Genomic DNA, 7,874 nt, shown 5'->3' with positions numbered 1-7,874 from the left:
ATTTATAAACAATAACTAGTTGTTTCACCAACTTGTTTTGTAAACTCACTTCATTAATTGCTTTACTAAGTAAAAAGTGGGTAAAAAGTTAAACACTTTGTAGGAAGCTATAACCATCTAGCATTAATAAGTGAAGGTAGTTATAAAGAATAATAATTATTTTTAATTAATGTATATGAAGATTTCAGAATTATTAGAAATTCTTTGATAATTTATAAAATTTGGACAATTTTAGCTATTTTAATAATTTAAACAATTTCATAAATTTAAATTATTTGGACATTTTCAACCTTCCAGAAATTGTAGAAATTCTGATAATTGAAATTTTGTTGAAAATTTTAGAAACAATGATAATCTTAGATATTTTGAATACTAAATAAAATTCCCAAATATTAAAAATGTTGATAAGCTTGGAAATTTTGAATAATTTAGAACTTTCAGAAAATTGAAAAATTCTATTAAATTTTAATAATTTTGGTAATTTTATAAATTTTAAATATTTTGAAAATTTTTATCATCTGAGCAATTTTAGAAATGTAAAAAAATTCAGATTTTCGAACAAGTTTTAAAATTAGGAATCAAAAAGGACTAAAATCATAGATTTTTTCTAAAAATTTCATTTCCTAAAAATTTTGCTGGTCAAGATGTCTGACTCATCATATTGTAACGACACGTCTGACTATGAAAGGCCACTACCACTGTAGAAAACTCCACACAGTAGAGGAAATGCATTTTTTCCGACAGCCTATAATTTTCACCAATTTTATTATTATTTTTTTTAGTTTTAAGTGAACTTAGTTTCTTATAGTACCTTGGTAAGAGACTTTTGCATTTTTCTTAGCTTGTTTATTACATATTTACTTGAATTATGATATTCTAATTTTGGTTGAACAATTTTCTTAGCTAAAAAAATATAAATTATTTTAGGAGTGATTATTATTCACGATGACTATAAGAGACTGAAAATTATAATTGTTACAAACAATTTTTAGAGAAAACTTGGAATTTTTTTTTCAATTTCGGATTTCCCTTTATCATTTTCATCAATCACGGCGCTTTCAAACCACGAGTTTCCTCACCCTAAGTGTCGCATGACATGAATTTTGTACCGAACAGCTAAAAAATAAAAAAATAAATTTTTAAGTGAAGAAGATTAATTTTCAGGCAAATCATTGAAAACCAATTTTCAACAGAATACTTAAAGTTTTGAAGGAATAGTTTAATTTAAAAATGAGGAACATGTGACCAAAAAATTAATTTCTTATGCACCCGTTTTAAATAATTAGTTTTAATTTAAAAAATTTTTTAATTTTTAATAAAAAAATATAATTCAATCAACAAGTTCGAATTTCGGAAGAAGATTGATTTTATACCAAAAAAAAAGAATTTTCAACCACATATTATCAATTTTTATTATAAAATCTTGATTTCTAAGACAAATTGTAATATGACGTTTTCAACGAAAAAAAATAGATTCTCTACAATGAAAAAAAAAGATTTTTTAGCAAAATAGTAAATTTATTAACCAAAGAGATTAATTTTCATTAAAAAAATAATGTTCAAAAGCATATTGAAATTTTCAATTAAATAGTCTAAGGACTTCCTCTGATTTTTTGAAAAAAGTAGTTGAGATAAATAAGTTAACAAAATTAGTTTTTTCAAAAAAAAAATTATTATTATCAATATTAAGTTTGAATAATGCTTTAAATTTGAGATTATTTCTGAAATTTCTAACTATTTGTCTATTTTTCACATAGGTTAAGTTAGTATTTAATTCAATTAAGCAAAAAAAAATATTTTAACAAGTTACTATTGTTTATAACTACCTACTATTTTCTTAATGCTAGATAGTTGCTTTTTTACAGAAATGGTCAAATTTTTACTTAGTGAGTTAATAATTAATGCAAGTGAACAAATTTTATTTTTGCTTTGGCTTGTTAGTTATGAACAAATAGTAAGTAAACCTCAATAGAATAAATTTTTGAATTTTATTGTAACTTTTTAAGTCTATTTTTTTTCTCACCCCAATGTTTAAAAAAAATTCAAATGGTTGTCTTTAAAATGAATTTTAAAGACAACCATTTCATTATTTTGCGTTAATTATTACTTCACAATGTGGAAAGTAGACAAAAAGTTGAAAATCTTAACAACGAAAAAACGGCAACTATTTGACATTAGTATAGATAGAAGACGTTATTAACAATAATAATTGATTAAAACAATAACTTTTGGTCAACCTAAAAAGATTGAGGAAAAAACACAACTATCTAATATCAATATAGAAGAACATAGCTTTACACAATAATAATTTGTTTAAATAATTATTTTTCCTATAATAAATTGAATATTATCCGACTTCAAGTTAAAAATAGACAAAAAGTTGGAAATTTCCCAAAAACTTTAATTTCTAGCATTACCCGAAGATAATATTATTAATAATAACAGATTGTTTAAAAAATTATCTATGTTGGATCTTAGGATCCGATAAAAGAGACTTGTGAGGGTGAGAATAAAATAGTAATATTTTATTCATATTTTATGCCTATTTCTAAAGACACCTAAAGAACTTTAATTCGATTTAGCTAATATTAACGATTCTGTTTGAAATTTAAAAAAGCGTATTTTTTTAAAATGGGAAATACGTGTTAAACTTCATGGGACTTGCGAATCCTCTAAACGCCATTTTTGTCTTTAAAAAATGGATTTTTTTTGTTCAATTCAAACATTTTTCATAAATAAATTGCCAGAAACTGATTTTAATAGAATAATCATTTTGAAAATGAGAAAGGGAGTTGGATAAAGAAAAATCCTGTGAGTCCTACATTTTTTCTTTACAGAATCAAGGCCGAGCAGTGATGAGTACAATAATGGTAACAATAATGGTAATAATAAGGGCCAAAGCAGTGGTGCTTCGCATAAACATCATCCAAATAGCGGTGAGTTAAGTTGAATCTTTTTTTTTTAATTACAAAATTATGATAATTTAAAAATTTTCAAACATTTAATAAAATTTAGAAATATTAAAAAGTGTAAAAAGCTTAAAAAGTCTGAACATTTTAGAAATTTTGCAAATTCTTAATATAAACGAAACTTGAGATATTTCCCCAAAAATTTCCCAATATTTTCAAATTTTTTGTACCAAAGTTTTCGAGGTGAAGGATTCGATAATAATATTTTCATCATTTGCGTATAAATTCACTTTCCACTTCCGAAAAATAAAACTTTAGCCTCGCTTCATAAAATTATTTTGAAAATTAATTGCTCAATTTTCAGATAAAAAGTCTAATACAAAAAAAAACGTTAAATGTTCTACAAAAAAGGAAGTTTGAACAGAATACATAGATTTTCAACAAAATGTTTTAATTTTAAAGCCAAAATGACAAATTATCAACAAAAAAGTTAAATTTTCAACCCAACAAAATTATTTTACTTCCAAAAAGCTTAATTTTAAACTAAATAATTTAATTTTCCAACAAACTGATAAACTAAACAATCCAATTTTTAGCGAAGAAAATTAATTCTCTACCAAGACAAGAACGAATTTTTAACAAAATAGTTGAACCCTTAACCAAAATGCTAAAGTTTTAATAGACGAGATCAATTTTCTACCCCAAATAACGGTTTTTTAAAATGACGAAATGCATTAATTTTGTACCTAATAGTTAAATTATAATAGTTTTTCCTTTATAGGTTAATAAACAGTTTAATTTTTAGCCTAGTATTTAAGTTTCTGTCTAAGTAGTTTAATTTTTAACTAAGAATATGAATTTTCAAGAAAAATGTCGATTTTTAATCAAACAGTTAAATTTTCAACTAAAATAAGGAATCTCAGACCAAAATCCTGAGTTTTTTATGAATTAGTTTAACTTTAAACCGTCCAGTTTTAATTTTTTCAACCCAAAAGATTTTTTCTTTTAAATAAAAAAATAATTTTAACTAATCAGGATGAAATTTCAACAAACAAGATTATTTTTTTACTTAAAAGAATAAACTTCCAAAAAAGTACATAAGTTTTCAATGAAAAAAGATCAATTTTCGATTTAAAATATTAATTTCCAAGCAAAAAAGGAATAGTTATATTTCCCACGAAGAAAATAAATTTTCTATGAAAGAAACATTTTTCCAGGAAAACAGTTCAATCGTTATCCAAGAAGATGATTTTTCAATTACTGCAATGGATTTTTTTTCAAATTATTTTTTAAGAAACGTGTTACCAATTCAACCAAGGAGTTGATTTTTTAAACAAATAAGAAATATAAATAAATTTTTAATCAGACTTTTGAGAGTTCAATTCATAACTCAGTTACACGATAAGTGATTTTAATTTTCTTTTTAACATTTTTTAACGCTTTTTTTCTTCTGTAGAATCTCAAAAGGATGTGTTAGACCTTAATGATATGCCACCATTTAAATAAATATGTTTTTCTAATATGTCTGCGAGAGCATCCTGATTTCTATTTTTTCCACAGATTTAGAATCGGGTACTTCAGGAAGTCCTTATCTGAGTACCAGAAGAAATGTCGGTAAGATAATTAAAATTCGTTTTAAGTTTTAGAAATTATGATCATTTTAGCAACTTCGTAGATTTGATAAAATGCCCAAATATCAGAAATTTTTATAAACTTATAAATTTTGAACGTTTAAGAAATTTTAGAAAATTTTGAAAAATTTTAGAAATTGTAGAAACTTTTGGGAAAGTTTGCTTATTTTAGAAAACTTGAATCTAACTGTCGTAAAATTTAGCATTTTGATACAAGGAAAGCTGACGGGGCTCTGACCAGGCGCTGGCTTGGCAAACTGTTTTGGGCTGGTGGAGACCGAAGTCCGAGTGAAATGATGCTGCGAAGTTGTCTGTCTGGTGTCTGGCGAGGGTATGCCGACTGCTGCAGCGCTGACCTGGCGCTGGCGAGGCGGACTAGTTTGGCTCGGTGGAAACCGAGGCCCGCTGGTGCAGTGACGCTGGACAGTGGCGACGGCGAGATGCTGCTTGGTGATCTGATCTGCTCTCGCTGGACTGGTTAGGGGGCCCGCTGGTCACTGTCGCTCGTCTCAGTGGTCTGCCTTAAAGGAATCGCGGAAGGCTGCAAGGCGACGGCGAATGCACGTCTGTTGCAGGGACGAGAACGGCGTTTTTGGTTGGGACCAGGCATAGGTGAAGGATGAGGAGTCCTTTGGAAGAGAGAGAGAGACTCGCAGGGAGTATCGAGGCTGTTTGGAAGCTGACCGATCCCGTTGAGAAGAGAGAAGAGTTCGAGGGTTGCGGGGCTGTTTGCAAGTTGACCGATCTCTTGAAAAGAAAAAGTTCGAGGGTTACGGGGCTGTAAAAGCTGACCGACCTCTAGCGGAGAAAAAGATGTGAGGGAAACGGGGCTGTAAAAGCTGACCGACCTCTAGTAAAGATGGGAGGGTAACGGTACTGCGAGAGCTGACCGACCTCTCAGGTGAGAGAGAGAGTCTCCGTGGTAGGAGGGATGGTTGGGGAATCGGATAGGTGCGAGAGAGAGAGAGAGCAATGGCTCGACGGGGCTATTCAAAGCAAACCGCCACTAAGGAGGAAGGGAGAGGAAGTTTAAAGAAAAACTGGAATTGATTTAAAATTTAGAAACTCTATTGCTCAAAAAAAGTGATACAAAGATCGTGACATTTTCTTAGGATGCTGAGTCCGGAGAGATTGTCTGAAGGGGATGCTCGGAGCGAGAGTGCATCTTTCGGGTCGATGCACCCGTCTTTTAAGCAGCGGGTCCGAGAGGCTGCCGGCCGTCGGTTAACGCGGAGCTTTCGGCGAATCGTGAAAGAGGTGGAGGGGCCTTTCGGACCCCTCGGCATCCCCTTCTCTTTAGTCGGGCCGCGCGCAGGCGGCGACTTTTGAAACGCGCGGTAGCGTTCCAAAATTTCCGCCGTTCGTAGAAAGAAAAATAAATGACATGAAAATATAATATGAAAAAGAAACTTTGAGAAAATGAAGAACTTGCATTAGAATCAAGGGAAATGAGAAAATAAAATACGAAGAAGAACTTAAATGAAAATAAAATTCGACAAAAGTAACTTAAATGATATGAAAATAAAATACGGAAAAGAAGCTTAAATTAGAATCCAAGGAAATGACACAAAAAAACTTAAATTAAAATCAAATAAAATACAAAAGAAACTTAAACGATATGAGAACTTAAATTAAAATCAAAGAAAATGATATAAAAATACGAACTTGAAATGAAATACGACAGAAGAAATTAACTCAAAGATCAGAGAAAAATGCTATGAAAATAAAATACGAACTTAAATTAAAATTGAAGAGAATGACATAAGAATTAAGGTTACAAGAAAATAGATAAAATTGATACAGTCCCCGTAGTTGAGAGCCATTCTAAGCCAATTTGCTAGGAATGAATCCCCGTCTGTGTTTACAAAACATAAACCAGACTGGGAAAACCTTCCGACCTAATTGCTTTAGAGTGGAAATTAAAAAACGAACTTACTTTCTCTCGAATACATGCCCTTTACGTGTTTGATGCCAGGGAAGGTAGAGAGGCATCTGCTCGCACCTGGTGCAGCTGTGATGAAAGGCTTCCCCATCGCGCGCCAGGCCTGTGAGTATGACGCACAGCGCGTCACATTACTCTCTCTCTCCTTCTCTCTCTCTCTCTCTCTCCCTCAACGTGGAAAGCGGCCAGCGGTCGCCAACCACGTATCAAATACGTAAAGTCGGTACCCGTTTCATTTAAAATCTTCTTAAAATCATATTTAATGCTTTTGCCCCTGTAATTTTAATATTAATTTTCTATGGCTAGAAAACATAATGAGCACTAGGTTAATTAATTTTATATTTTTATTTCTGACTTTCCGGAACGTCCTTTATTAAATAATTTTATATTTTCTTGTACCTTTTATATCTTGTTTGCTACGTTAAAAAAATTTTGTTCTTTATTTCGCTTTTAAAAATTGTATTAATTTAACATTTTATCTTTCGTATTATTTTACATGTAATTCTTAGTTTTTAAATTTTAACACTCTGTAAAACGCATTTATGTTCCGACACATGTATTCCGTTCACAGAACGGAATACAGGACGAAGCGGCGCGCACAAATTTTGAATAGCAGGGATGGACAGGGCAGCCGTCGCGCCCCTCCATCCACAACATGAGTGGCCGGGAGGATCGGGCCAATCGCCGGCCGGACCGCCTCTCAGTCAGCGGAAATAAAAAGGAGTGCACGCAAGCCAAAGTACGCACTCTAACTCAAGCGACCAGTAGGGTAACCACAGTCCCCTGGAAGCTACCCGGTTACTTTTTGTAAACCATTTTTTTTCTCTGAGTAAATTACGAGTGCTTTCGAGCTTAAACATAATTCTAGAGTTTTTCTTAAAGTCCTCCCTCTCTCTCGAACTCCCAGTATCCTTCACCTTCCACTCAGGCATCCTTACCAACACCATCTCTCTCTCTCTCTCCCACACCTTTTCAGGGGCTGGTAAGCTCTCGCAGCTCCGTCTTCCTCGAACTCTTTCTCTCTCTCTCTTCACTTCAGGGGCCGGTAAGCTTGAGGTACAGCTCCGGTACAATAGAATTTATATTATAACGCGCGCGATTCTTATTTCTAACGGAGATTAATCTCCTTTGCTCGGTCTTTCCCCGGAATTTTAATAATAATAAAAAAAAATCGTATTTTAATTTTACATTTGATCTTGAGAGGATTTACGTATTGTCAACGTAAGGTTGGCCGCCGCTGCCAGCTTTCCCAACGAGGATAGAGGAGTGTGAGAGAGAGAGAAGGCACTTAATTGTTACGGTCCCCGTAGTTGAGAACCACTCTGAACAATTTGTCAGGAATGAATCCCCGTCTGTGTTTACTAAACATAAACCAGGCTGGGAAAACCTTCC

Source organism: Belonocnema kinseyi, chromosome 10 (assembly GCF_010883055.1).
Source record: "Belonocnema kinseyi isolate 2016_QV_RU_SX_M_011 chromosome 10, B_treatae_v1, whole genome shotgun sequence".
NCBI lineage: Eukaryota > Metazoa > Arthropoda > Insecta > Hymenoptera > Cynipidae > Belonocnema > Belonocnema kinseyi.
This window is presented reverse-complemented; position numbering follows the sequence as displayed.